Genomic DNA, 15,312 nt, shown 5'->3' on the forward strand with positions numbered 1-15,312 from the left:
ATAACCCATGATCAACGGGTTGAGGAGATGCCCCCGCAAAGGTACCAGAAAGTGACTGATACCCAGTGGGAACAGAAGGACCGCCGTGTAAAAAAGATTACGGACTTTGAGTAAACACGGACGACTGACCAGACATATTTACAGGAGTATGAATACCTCCAGGTGGAAAAGGAGTACGAGGTGTAGAAAAACCTACTGAGTTGTCTAAAAAATTGGTTAACGCAAGGTACCAAGAAGTACTTCTAGGAGGACTGTAAAAGATGGATTCACGCTCCCTTAGATCAATAGTAAGTTGACCTTCAAGGTGAGAGACACCTATATCCTCTTCTGGAGCAAGTTCTTCTATAGCAATCAAACCAGAAGGTAGATTTTCGGTGATAATTCTTTCTATTCTTGGTGAATCTGGAACACTAGAAGTTGGAGTAACAGGTTCAGATATTTCTGGTTCTTCGCCTGTATCACTAGCAGACGAAAAACTACCAACAAGCTCAGAAACTGAAACAGCTTCGGGATTATAACCTGTCTCTAAACTTTGGTAATCTGGATGGACTACCAAGGAAGATTCTCCTTCTTCAGGTGAACCTACTCTACTGTCACTAGGAGGAGTTACAAGGACCTTTAACCCTTCGTACTGACCCGGAATGTCTTCAGGAGATTCACCCCGCGATTTACGGAGTTTTCTTAACAAATCTATTCCGGTAACAATCTCAGGAGACTTGCCCCGAAGTCGACGGGACTGTCTCGGTAATTCCGCCACAATTAAAGATTTTTAACTACAACACACGAAAACAAAGTAAAAATTTCAAATCAAACCACCTAAAGTCTTCTAAAGAAGCAAACAAATTTGAAGCACACGCCTAAAGAATCTAGAGCGTCAAACCAAACACAAACAGTAGTCTTCCGGACCAAAAGCGCTAGTTGGTGATTAGGCCCAACCTCGCAGGATTCAGTACAGAAATGGCGGGTGGAACAGTTACGCCGGCAACCTGCATAATGAATAGACCGGCACAAGTTCCTCCACTTTAACCGTCTCGAAGTGAAGTGAACCCCCCGGAAAATCCAAGTGAGTATAACCGACGTCTGCTCCAGGTACAGTGGGACCTTCCCTCCACCGTCACCTCGGTAGAACCCTAAAGATTATGGTCACTAAAGTTACCAATCACAACAATTACACCTGGGGGAACAGTCTAAACTCCGACAGCACGCAAGGGCAGAGTAACAAGCTCAATCCCCTTACCGGCTCCTTGACAGTAATCCAAGGTTTACCGATAAGTGACCCCTGGCTCCTCGACAATGGTTAATCTGAGGTTTACCGTTTGTAATACGTACTGTCTGGCGTCGTTCCCAACGAGGGGGGAATGATCCCCTCACTGGTTCGGACACGAGCTCGTGCTTCTCCTTTAAGAGGAGCTTTCCCAGAGTGCAATCGAAACAATTGGATTTATTCTACTCAAGATAAACTATCTGTTTGGTTTTGTAGTCTTGGAGAGTTAAGTACTCACCTACTCCAAGACCCTAGCCTAAGCTATGTTGGTGTTTCAGAGCCCTAGAAAAATAAAAATTACTAGATTGATTTTAATTTAAGCGTTACTTTTAAGGTTGTTTCTTAAGTCAAAAGGTGATGGAAGTGAAACCAGTGGTGTGTTGACTCGACTCGAAACCACCACAAAATGCACCTAGGATGATTTACCCACTACTTTACTTTTTCGATGAATTGCTTAACTAAAAAGTTGAGAGAATGCAATTTTTATAAAAGCAACTTCTTAATTAAAGACAATCAAAGAAACCATTCGTTTGTCTTTTCCAAGCATAAAAACATGACCGCTCTTTACTTGCACGAAAAAAAACTCTTTTTCTTCCAAAAACTTTAAATGCTACTTGAAACAAAACTTTTAAAAGGAGATGTTTTTGTATTTTTCTTATTTAACGAAAAACATAAATCTATTTTAATAAAAATCAATTGCAAACTATGAAATTTATGAAAATTCACTCAAAAAAAACAAATCAAAAGTAAATTATCCTAATTAAACCTAATGAGGAAAAGCCAACAATGATTATTCTAAGGTGTTTTACTTGATCATAATCAAATCAAGGACTAGCTTATTGCAGAACCAAAAACTAGTCAAAACAAAACTCTAATCTTTTTGTTCTTTTGTAAAATGGAAATCAACACTTTATAAACAAGTAATTCGAAATTTGACCCAAAAGACAACTTAAATGGCAAGCTGCTCACACAAGGAGACTTTACGACAGGCCCAACTTCTAAGAAGGCTGACAAACCAGAGAGATCTAAGGCTGGACAACTTTCTACCGTCAAAGTCACTACAGGACCTATTCAAAAAATCAAACCCTAGGCCTAAACTTCGTTGAAATCCACTAAAACACTCAAAGCTCACAAAACAAGTTCAGGTGAAATTTTTTTGACAGGGTACTAAAGGATCTGGGCAGAAAACACTAAGAAAAAACAAAATCTAAAAGCAATTAAAGCAAAAATGGAGTTTTCCTAAATTTTTACAGGAAGACGCAGGCAACCCGTTAGAACAGGCGCGGGCCCGCTCCGTGCAAACGGCAACAGCGCATCCAAAGACACACTGTGCAGTACTCAGAGGGTGCGTCCTTCTGGAAAAGTTAAGAAAAACCAAATCTAACTAAATCTAAAGCTAAGCCACCCAAATACTAATTCTCACAGTCAAAAACCAGAAAATAAAAATGATTTTCTCAGAGCAAAGTTCACACAAAGGAAAAGACTTTCACATTAATGGCATCCCCAGCGGAGTCGCCAATTTGTCGTGGCGGAAAAAGTCGTTTGTGCGGACACAACTGACCTCCCTAGGAGTCTAAACTCTCTAGCGACAAACAAGACAAAATGGAACGATCTTTCTCTAAATACACCTTTTAAAACATGAAAACTACAAAGTGTTTAGGCTTACCTTATTCCAAAACGCTGTTGTTGTAGTCTGTCCTTGCCGATCCGGATGAGCTCCTCCTTCACATCAATTCCTGCAACCACAAACAATCAAACAATTACCAAGCACTTGCATCTCATATAATAAAACATATATTCAACATGCAGACCAAGGAACACATGAAATAACTCATTAACACAAGCTATTGAGAAAAATGAACCAGTTTGTATTAATAACGAAACAAAGAAACTCTTACAACCTGGCCTTGGTGTTGTGCAAGTTCCTCCTAGGGTCCATCAAGGGTTTTCCTCTACTTTGACAAAGCTCACCCACTTCCAAGTAGAATCAAGCAAAGACAATCTCTCCTCACAAGGTTCTAAATGGGAGTCCTAATTCCTGCAGCATTTACCCAAAGAAAATGTATAGCTTCAACCTCCCCTCCCTCTGGCTCAATGCCTTTATTTATAGTGCTGTAAAGAGGTTATTCAGGTCCACCATCAATGGGATAATCCCCCTCTTTGGGTGGGATAGCTCCCTTATTGATGGGATAAGTTCCTCCTTAATAGGGATACATGAACCAACTGGAGGCGCATCCATTTCATCAAACCGACCTCTAGAAAGTTCTAGAAGTAACCACAAGTAACTTTTTTAAGATGAAACTTGCGCATTTTGCCTTTTACAGAAGGACGCACCTGTCCCTTAATATACAGAGCGTCCAAGGACGCAGCCTTTGTGAACATTGTAAGCGTCCCCGCAGGTAAGGCTTGAGAGAACCTGCGTCCCCAGAGATAAACACATTTTTTACAAGACTTTCTCCCTTTTTTTTGAGTTTGAGATGGATAGCAGAGGCATAAGACTTGCCTAAGAGGGTAGCATGACTGTTGATTGAGCCATACTAACTGTAAACAGTCATGGTGACATTTTTTAGTGTAACAGGCCTTTTGAGGATTATTTTTTATATATTGCTAGAGACCTCTTCTAATATGTTTCATTCCGGATAAACATGAACAACAATGATTTTCTTTGTTTGGAAAGAACTGATTTGTTAAGAGGCCACTCCAATTAGGTGCCAATTGACAATAATTTGTAGAACGAACTGCACAAAAATCTATATCACAACACTCTGACGGCCTCCACGCATCAACAACATGCTTTTTTTTCCTCCGCACTGCACATCACAACAGTTCTGTAGAAGAATCGCCTCTTTCTAGGCAGTGATATGTGCCATCCTCGACTCTAAACATAGTTATTTCACCACTCACGAGCTTAGTCAACATGCCCTTTAGTTTGTTTGCAAACTCGCAATCAAGAGCTCAAATCCCCTACTAAATTCATTGAATTCTTCCAGCATGACACTTATTCATATGGTGGAAAATCAACGTATTTCCTCGAACAAACCAATACATACAAAATCATAACATTACATTACTCTTCCTATGGTCACATTACCTTTGGTACAACTTCCTAGGGTCGGACCCACTCCATCTAGCTCTCATACCAACATAAATTTACTGATCACACTCACTATTAATCAAATAATGTTACATATAAATACATGTAGTGTTGTCTCAAGATAAAAATACTATATTGGAAACACAATCATTTGGTTGATAGAATATCTCAACCACACGCCCATTTAGGATCTTGGAAACAAAATCATTTGGTTGGGAGAATATCTCAACCACATGCCCATTTAGGAAACATCTAGATCTAAATAACTCCTAAGTAATAGGAACAAACTCCTTTACTTAGAAAGCATCACACATAAGACAAGTAGGAGCTAACAATTGCCCCAAAAGATACAAAGATACATTGAAAGAATAGAATATTTAGGAATATCATCTCCCAAGAATAAAGCAAAAAACAAGCTCATAATTATATTTTAGAATTCGAAATCAACAACATAATTTCAAAAAATCCTTTTAATAACACAAGTACATGCCCAATTTATTGTAACTGGAATTGATTTGAATGTAATTGTGGGGAGTGGGCTTGTTGATATGTATGCTAAACACATGTTAATTAATGGTGCATTGTAGGTGTTTGACAAAATGGTGGAACATAATGTTTTGTCTTGGATTGCCATTTTGACAAGGTATTATCAGTAAGCTCAATTTAATAAAGCCTTTTATTGAAATATTTTTCCTAATAGATTTATTTTAATAAAAAATTGAATACAATATTTGTCTTGAAAATCAAAACAAAAACGACCCTTGATCATAGCAATCAACCATGGCGCAACTATCTTTTGGATGTTGTCAAAACCATAAATGACAAGTTGCAGCAAAAAATAAGATGTTTCAAAACAAATAAAAACACTTCTTAAAAATAATAATATAAAGAAGACACTAAACACTTTAGTAGAGGCATTAAAAGTATCCACCCACATAAAGCAAAATTACTGCAAATCAACGTATAATAGAAATTTCAACAATCTCCCCTTACTATATTGACCCTCCACAAACTCCTCAACACTTCTATGTTATCAATGCACCTAAGAATATAAAATTCCACTTTCCTCAGCTGTAAAGTTCTTTGAAAATATTAAAGTTGAGAATAATTGTAAAGTATATATATTTTACATAAGTAGAGGATTATAAAGTGTATATATTTTACATATTCGTGGGTCATAAGAATCACTTGATGATTTATTCTTTCTGCATTGATGACCTTGTTTAGAAACTATATTCCAATCATAAATTAGTCCAATTATTATTTGATGATTAGTGAAGTGACGACATTTCTTTCGTATGTAATGTAGACTAATTAATTTGATTTGGATGTCGATAAAAAATTCTCATCTTTGCGTTTAGTACATGGCATTATGGAATCTTTGAAATGGTACATGGAGGACTTCACCAGTAAACAAAACCAAATCCTATAAAAATAATCTGAAATGATATTCAAACACAACACATTATTCTCTTTAGATTAAATCAAACTCAAGGATATGACATGGCAAAAGATTAGATGATTGTATAAAATACAACTAGCATTTGCACCAGATGTTGCAAAGGAAACGCAGTAAGGCATAAATTGAAGAATGCAAATATTTAATTTTTTAAATAAATGAGAAATTTATATTGAAAAATATTAATTAAAGTAACATTTTAAAGCTTAATCCAATTTAAGCCATGAGATGAAAAAGCTAAAACATGGACAGTTGACAGTACTTGGTAGGTCGGGGGTGGAAATTTAAGTTTAAATGCATAGCAATGTAAATATTATTATCTCATCTCATTTTATTTTGCAACATATGTTCGTTTGTAAATTCCATGAATTCCATTGCATATGTTCGTTTGTAAATTCCATGAATTGCATTCCATCGGTTGTCTGAACCAATATTTAACTGTGCATATTATCATTTTTTGTTTTATGTACATTGTTATTATGAACTTCTCCTTCTCTCAGAGTTTGAAATGGAATTCATTCGTTCTAATTGCATGCTTCCAAAAAAAATTGATAATTTGAGTAATTTGATTAGACTTACACAAAGGGGTCTTCTCTAGTTCTGTAGGATCTTCTCTAGGATGTTATTCCAGTATGGAGTTTACTTTATATCACTGTTAATACATTATTAAAAACTATCACTAATTATTTTAATGAAAATATAGAGAAACAATTAATTTCCCCTTCCTGCACCTAAAAAATTATAGAAAGTAATGCATGCATCCCAAAAATTTATGAAAACAAGCATTTCGATTAAAAATGAATGCAATGTAACTAAAAAAACCCTATTTGTCTCATCTCATTTTATTTTGCAGCATATGTTCGTTTGTAAATTCCATGAATTCCATTGCATATGTTCGTTTGTAAAGTCCATGAATTCCATTCCATCGGTTGTCTGAACCAATATTTAACTGTGCATATTATCATTTTTTGTTTTATGTACTTTGTTATTATGAACTTCTCCTTCTCTCAGAGTTTGAAATGGAATTCATTCGTTCTAATTGCATGCTTCCAAAAAAAATTGATAATTTGAGTAATTTGATTAGACTTACACAAAGGGGTCTTCTCTAGTTCTGTAGGATCTTCTCTAGGATGTTATTCCAGTATGGAGTTTACTTTATATCACCATTAATACATTATTAAAAACTATCATTAATTATTTTAATGAAAATATAGAGAAACAATTAGTTTCCCCTTCCTGCACCTTAAAAATTATAGAAAGTAATGCATGCATCCCAAAAATTTATGAAAACAAGCATTTCAATTAAAAATGAATGCAATGTAACTAAAAAACCCCTATTTGTCTTTGAACTCATTGGCTTGAGTCTGCTAGTGTTTGTATGTCCCAAGTGTTTGTATGTCCCAATTAATGACAGTTGAAACTTTTGACAAGAGTTCATCAAACTTGTAATGGAAATAGTCAGCTTGCAATAAAATAATCCAGTTCTAAAATGCAGGGACTAATAATGATTACGCCTGCTTCTGTTTCATCTTTGCCCTTTCTTTATGCCTATGTCACACCCCTATATACAAGGAATAATACAATACACCTAAGATAATTTTTTTATGGTAATTAAATATAAAAGTTCACCCTCTAATTATTCACAACAATACACATACATTTGGTTTATTTACTGTGTTACAACTAACCATTGTAATTATGCAACAAAACCTTAGCTCTTAACTTCAACGTCGGTTGTGAATCACATAATACACGAGACCCGAGTTTCATTCATTAATAATCTGTAAATGGTTTGATCTTCCATATAGTGGAGGACAGGTCCTTATCCTCTTTGATTTATTGCCCCACCCCTCCAGCTCGGATTTCAGGTCTTATCTTGAGCTTGGCGTGACCGGGTTACCGCTGTCATACACTTCTCCGGACCAGCAGTGTTAATGCATGCAGTGGTGCTGTCAGTGAACCTCGGGATCATCTGTCTCATCTACGGTGGAGGTTTTCGGTCACTGATCTGACGGCTCTGGGATATTCTAAGTGTTTTACCCTCTACAGGGTCTAGCTATGCAGCTCATTCTGCCCATTCCTCCTTGTGCTGGCTCTACTTCCAGTCCATCGCGGAGGTGCTTACGCTGCGAGCATGTCTCTTGTTGAGGTTGGATCATTCCGTGAGCTGCTTGAGGGTTCCGCGCTCAAGTTAGGGAGTTCTTGGGAAATTACCCAGGTGAGGTTACCCTGTTTTCTAAATAACGTTGTTGTTAATGTCAGCTCAGGAATTGATTTCAGTTTTCTTTTGTGTGCTAATATTTGGAATTATGCTCCGTAGGTTTGGCAAGGGCTCTTCACCGCGTTGAGGGAAAAGCCTCCCGAAGATTTCTACCTCATCCTTACGGGGCCTGCGCTTCTGGGGTTTTATCCGGGTAAGCTTGTAAGGCTTCCCTCCTGTCCTAAGTTCGATGGCATCTCCTTCTTGCCTGAGGTGTAATTTCAACGTTTTGGCGTACTGGGTTCTTCTACCAGGGTTTGACTCTTGTTGAAGTTTCACCAGGAACAAAGTTTGTATTTGTTTAAGCAAGACCTATTCCGGCTTGCAAGGAACCTCTGTCTCCTGTTGCGGTTGGATCGTTCCATGAGCTGCTTGAGGGTTCTGCGCTCAAGTTAGGGAGTTCTTGGGAAATTACCCAGGTGAGGTTACCCCATTTTCTAAATAACGTTGCTGTTAATGTCAGCTCAGGAATTGATTTCAGTTTTCTTTTGTGTGCTAATATTTGGAATTATGCTCTGTAGGTTTGGCAAGGGCTCTTGACCGCGTTGAGGGAAAAGCCTCCTGAAGATTTCTACCTCATCCTTACAGGGCTTGCACTTCTGGGGTTTTATTTGGGTAAGCTTGTAAGGTTCCCCTCCTGTCCTAAGTTCGATGGCATCTCCTTCTTTCCTGAGGTGTAATTCCAGCGTTTTGGTGTACTAGGTTCTCCTACCAGGGTTTGACTCTTGTTGAAGTTTCACCAAGAACGAAGTTTGTATTTGTTTAAGCAAGACCTATTCCGGCTTGCAAGGAACCTCTGTCTCCTGTTGCGGTTGGATCATTCTGTGAGCTGCTTAAGGGTTCTGTGCTCAAGTTAGGGAGTTCTTGGGAAATTACCCAGGTGAGGTTACCCCATTTTCTAAATAACGTTGTTGTTAATGTCAGCTCGGGAATTGATTTCAGTTTTCTTTTGTGTGCTAATATTTGGAATTATGCTCCGCAGGTTTGGCAAGGGCTCTTGACCGCATTGAGGGAAAAGCGTCTCGAAGATTTCTACCTCATCCTTACGGGGCTTGCGCTTCTAGGGTTTTATCTGGGTAAGCTTGTAAGGCTCCCCTCCTGTCCTAATTTCGATGGCATCTCCTTCTTGCCTGAGGTGTAATTTCAACGTTTTGGCGTACTGGGTTCTCCTACCAGGGTTTGAATCTTGTTGAAGTTTCACCAGGAACGAAGTTTGTATTTGTTTAAGCAAGACCTATTCCGGCTTGCAAGGAACCTATGTGATTAATTTTTTGGTATTTCCATTAATACAATATAGGAAATGAAAATTCCAAGAGAATTTGAGCAAAATCCACTGTAACTCTATCATATAAATATATTACAGTCCAGTATGGAGTTTACTTTATATCACCATTAATACATTATTAAAAACTATCATTAATTATTTTAATGAAAATATAGAGAAACAATTAATTTCCCCTTATTGCACCTAAAAAATTATAGAAAGTAATGCATGCATCCCAAAAATTTATGAAAACAAGCATTTCGATTAAAAATGAATGCAATGTAACTAAAAAGACCCTATTTGTCTTTGAACTCATTGTCTTGAGTCTGCTAGTGTTTGTATGTACCAATTAATGACAGTTGAAACTTCTGACAAGAGTTCAGCAAACTTGTAATGGAAACAGTCAACTTGCAATAAAATAATCCAGTTCTAAAATGCAGGGACTAATAATGATTACGCTTGCTTCTGTTTCATCTTTGCCCTTTCTTTATGCCTGAGATATGCCTAATTCTAATAATATCTTGTTTACATAATTTTTTATATATAATTTTATTTTCTCCATGTTATTCTGAATATCAAGTATTTTATGAGGCATTTGAATGGTTTAGTGAAATATTTGTTTTTCCAGTTATATCTGGAAACTTATATTGTAACTAAAATAGTACTTTGCCGAGGAATCTGAATAGTTTAGTAAACAATTTGTTTTTCCAATTGCATCTAAAAATGCAGTGGAACTGAAATAATTAAATCTAGTGTTGTGACTCGTAAAATAGTTATATCTGATGTCGAGCAGAGTTTCCACCCACAGGTTATTATCATTAGAAGAGCTTGTTATAGTGTAATGGAAATAGTAAGTGAGCATAAAACGAATACTGAAGATCTGGAGAAGCCAGCAGCGTCTGATGAAGTGACTATGAATGATCAGCTTGTTGATGAGAGCAAGACTGGTGGATTGAGGAACACAGTGAAGGATGTTATGTTCCCTGATCTGTTTTGACGATATAGGAATCAATCAAGGATGCATAAATATATTACTGGTCTTCAGTATGCATTCCCCATCCTCGAATGTTTGCCCACATATTCTTTTGGTCTCTTCAAATCCGATATTATCTATCGCATTACCATTACCAGCTTTGCCATTCCACAGGTATAAGCTACCCAAAGCTTTGGCTTCTCTGCTTCGGTACGAGAGATACATATGTCCTGAAGGCATTATAGTATATTCACATTCTCTCAAACCATGTTAGATGTTTCTTAATGTTTTTTATTCATCTGATCTCGGCTTCAAATGAAAATGGTAAACAACTCATAATACATACTAAATCAATGGGATGATACTGCACAAAATTTATAGAAATAAACTGTAAATCTCATTCAAACTCTAGCTTTTTACTGCACGTTAAAAACTCTTCCTCTACAATTAACCAGAGCTCTGGCTTGAAACGCATTGGAAGAAATAGAAACATTGGAAGAAACAGAAACGCCAATGTCCGAAATGTACACCCAGAAAGTTGCGTCGTTGTACTTGTCGGGCATCACAACTCCAGTTTTCCTCCTGCGCTCCGCGGACACTGCGATGCCAAAAGTAACGAGAAACCACGTTGTAATTGGTTATGCCTCCTACACTTTGCAGCCACTGCTCTCCTCCTGCGCTCTGCGGACACTGCAATGCCAAAAGTAATGAGATACCACGCTGAAATCGGTTATGCTGACCAGTGCGCAAACCATTTCCCAAACGAATTTGTAACCATTTTGTAACCATCCTGATCGAATAGTTGAAACTTTTGCAATCGTCTAACATAGGATCCTATGGCGTACGAGGATGACAGGTGGGCAGAGAGGGGAGTTCATTTAAGAGGGAATGCCTTACGGCATAAAAAATAATAATGAGAAATTATAAATGAATGTTATAAATAATAATGACCAATTTATTATGGAGGAATTTATTATAATTGGAATAATGTCAAATCCCCGGAAAATTGGTGGGATTTTTTAAATTTATTAAAAGTAATGGACCATTTTGCTAAATAATATTTTCTTATATATAAATAAATATTATAAATAATAATGAGGAACTAAGACATTTGTGATCCATGATGTAGAGAATAGTCTTTCGGATTAATCACATGTAAGGATTGGGTTGAAGTTTCGAACCAACTAATGTTGTTCATCCTCAGGACAAGGTGAGAAACCAATGAATCTGAGAGAATTAATAGCAGGGATGCATCAATGTTCAGGGTAAGCCGTTCAAAAAATAGCCGTTGGTGAAGAATTATTAAGTGATAAGAAGTTTATTAAAATAACAATTATTTAGTTAGAAAATAGCTGATATGTAATAATTAATTATTTCATATCGAAAATGTAAATAAAATAATATTATTAGGGTTGACCTATTCAATGTGAGTTAGGTAAAAGATATAATAATCTAAAAATTAATTAATATATTTATCGATTAAAATGACAATTATTTTATATTATATTAATATTATTTAAATAATAATATTATGTTGAAGATAAGTTGTTATGAATGAATTGGTTAGTGATAATATTAAAAAATATAATTTATTTACCAATTCAAATAATAATGTTATCATTCTAAAAAATAAAATAATTCATATGACATTATTAGGGATGACTTGTTCAATGTGAGTTAGGGATGTCATTAAACTGCATCCCCAATAGCCTTCATTATTTTGTTCAATTTTGAAGCCCCTTTGCAAATCTGCAACATGTCCATGTTCTTTGCCTGCATCATAAAACGGGTGCTCATCAGGAAACACAAAGGGGTCTTTCTTTAAGTTGAATACAATGAACTCATAGAGATTGCATGATGAAAGATTAATTGTCCGTCAAAATAAAAGATATGAGATTCACAATCAGATTCTTCATTATGTTCACATTCACCAGCAAGACAACCCTAATGGCTTCCTCCTGGATCTGGCACATTATTATCTTCAAGATGATGAGGGATAGTTTCTTGTAGAATATTTATCCCTAGAGCAAACAACATTGTTCAGTCCCAATTTTGGGCCTATGTTATCCTTCAGAGTAGTAGATTTATCACAAGGAGGTTTTCCAATAGTCTCCTTCAAGGTGAGCAAGAAGAACTTCCTTTTCTAAGCCTGCCAATAAGTGTTGGTGGGTGTCTCCAAAATATGCATTTTCGGGCCCCAACATTTGAGAAAACATTCAATGAGACTATCATAGAAGATATGCTCTTCAAGATGCATAAGTGCTTGAACCCGTCTTTCTGCTTGTACTCCAAACAAAGAAGAAATAATTTTATGATGGCCACTTGCTTCCAATCCCAAGGCGATTTCGATCACCTAAGCCCTTGGGAGACCGGTTCTGCTTCCGAAAGAAACGAAGAGAACCGACGAAGGTGGTTGCTTATCTAACCACTCGAGGCAATCCGCCCCTCCATCTTCGACAGGTTTGTCATTTTGTAACCATCCTGATCGAACGGTTGAAACTTTTGCAATCGTCTAACATAGGATCCTATGGCGTACGAGGATGACAGGTGGGCAGAGAGGGGAGTTCATTTCAGAGGGAACGCCTTACGGCGTAAATATATATATAATAATTTAGACTATAAATGTCATTTGGTTTCCAATATTCATTATTTTCAATTTTTAATATTTTTTTGAAAAATATTTGTACTTTTTAATCATTCATAGAAATTCAACAATTCCAATTTCATAAGTCTATCTGCCTCTCTTTGTACCTTTTGGAACAATTGCTAGTTGAAACCCTTTTATATTTGTTATCTTATATCACATTGCAAACATTTATATTTGCTAACTTTATATTAAATTACTAAATTTATCAATAATTATATTCCATATAATTCCTATATAATTAAAATAGGTGTAAAAATTATAATAATATTTTTTTATTTCCATGTAAGAAAAAAAATACATATTCAATAAACAACATTTTCTCCTCGTCACGGAAAACCTGTTGTATTCCAACAACCTTTTCTCCTCGCCAAGGAAAAGCTATTGTATTCCAACAACCACTGAAAAAAACCTATTGTATTCCAATGGCATCATCCTGCTTCAACGTTAGCGAATGGAAAAAGTTAAACTAAAACCTTCACCGCAATATTGACAAAGATTTCTCCATATTTTTTGTACTTACTCCATACCGTTATCATCGTGGATCGCTAAAGGGGTTGAATTGAGCCATCTGTTTGATTGGTTTCCGCTCTGAATTTCTTGAAGAAGCCTGTCCTCCAGATCAGGAGCGCCAACAAAGCCATTAACGCTAAACGAATCCATATGGACGTCAGGCATAGGAGCTTCACCTTCCAGTATTTGACACACCTGCGATATCCTCAGCCTCCTCTCCTCCTCGGAAAATGTATAATGGTTAAACAATGCCCCAGCAGCACAACCATTAACGCGAAACAAATCCATATGGACCTCAGGGAGAGTAGTTTCACCTTCCAGTATTTGACACACCTGTCGTATCCCCGGCCTTAAATTCGGTTCCGTATTGGAGCACAATAATCCCAGTTTCAACACCTTCTCCATTTCAATCTCATCGTATTCATTTCCCAGCTTCGGATCTGCCACTTCGAGCAGACTCGCATGGGCGTATAGCTCCCACACCCAGTCCACCAAAAACAGTCGTTCAGCGTCCATGGATAGGTCCAGGGCTTTCCTCCCGCACGCCATTTCCAACAAAAGAACACCAAAGCTGAACATATCCGAGCTCGGCGTGGCCTTTGCCGTCTTTGTGAGCTCAGGCGCTATGTACCCCACCGTTCCCACCAACTGAGTTGTTCCAGGGTTCTCACTGTGTTCATACAGCCGGGCGAGCCCGAAGTCCCCCAGCCTCCCGTTGAACTCCGAATCCAGCAGCACGTTACTCGACTTGATGTCTCTGTGGATGACCCTCTTCTCCCAACCCTCGTGCAGATATGCCAGGCCCGCCGCAACGCCCTTCAAGATCGCGTATCGCCTAGGCCATGGCAAGATGGTGGTCGGGTTCCCGAAGATGAGTTTATCGAGGCTGCAGTTAGGCATGTAGTCGTAAACGATGAATAGCTGCTTCTGCATCCTGCACCACCCGAGGAGAGGAACCAGGTTCCTATGCTGCATGCGCCCCATCGTCGAGATCTCTGCCACGAACCCCTTCATTCCCTCGTTTAACTCCTTAGTTATAGATTTCACCGCCACTTCCAGGCCGCTGCCCGGGAGAACGCCCTTGTAAACTCTGCCGAACCCCCCGCGCCCAAAATGTTTTCATCCCGGAATCCGTTTGTGGCTATGTTGAGGTCCTTGTAGCAGAATCTATGGGGCCAGAACTCACTCTCCCATTCTTCTATTATTTCTCTGTTCTTGAATTTTATGAAAAGCACGGCTGCGACTACCCCCAAGAAGAGAACCAGAATGGCCACTGTAACGCCGGCTATCCATCCCCGACTGGGACGCTTCCAATACATTTTAGCAAACGAAGGGAGACGCGAGATATCGAGGGGGTGCGCTGTGTCTTGTGTGCTGAAGCTCCATGCGAGAATAAAATGGTCTTGAATGAAATTCCCCGTAGCTGCTGAAAAGCCAACGAACATCTTCTCTTCCAGAACTATCTGCAGATCGATTTTCCGAGATATGAGCGGCCTCTGCGGTCTGGGCAAGCCGGCCAACGTTATGGTAACGTTGATCTGGCTTTGCAAATGGTCGTAATCGATCCAAGCCTGTATGTTGCGTCCGCTCTTGAGGCCGATTGTATGGAATTCCTGCCCATTCCAATAGCCGGCAGCCTTGCTTCCAATCCCAAGGCGATTTCGATCACCTGAGCCCTTGGGAGACCGGTTCCGCTTCCGAAAGAAACGAAGAGAACCGACGAAGGCGGCTGCTTATCTAACCACTTGAGGCAATCTGCCCCTCCATCTTCGACAGGTTTGTCATTTTGTAACCATCCTGATCGAACAGTTGAAACTTTTGCAATCGTCTAACATAGGATC

The 15,312-nt window shown here is 38.1% G+C and overlaps 1 pseudogene; it reads right to left on the bottom strand.

The window, feature by feature from the left end:
• Positions 1-13,477: 13,477 nt before the first annotated feature.
• On the bottom strand, positions 13,478-14,455 carry LOC149186129 (L-type lectin-domain containing receptor kinase S.4 pseudogene; annotated as a pseudogene).
• Positions 14,456-15,312: the final 857 nt, after the last annotated feature.

The sequence above is a fragment of the Pinus tabuliformis genome, chromosome 3_1 (genome assembly GCF_031772625.1).
Source record: "Pinus tabuliformis cultivar Carrire ecotype Pingquan chromosome 3_1, CPIR1, whole genome shotgun sequence".
Lineage (NCBI taxonomy): Eukaryota > Viridiplantae > Streptophyta > Pinopsida > Pinales > Pinaceae > Pinus > Pinus tabuliformis.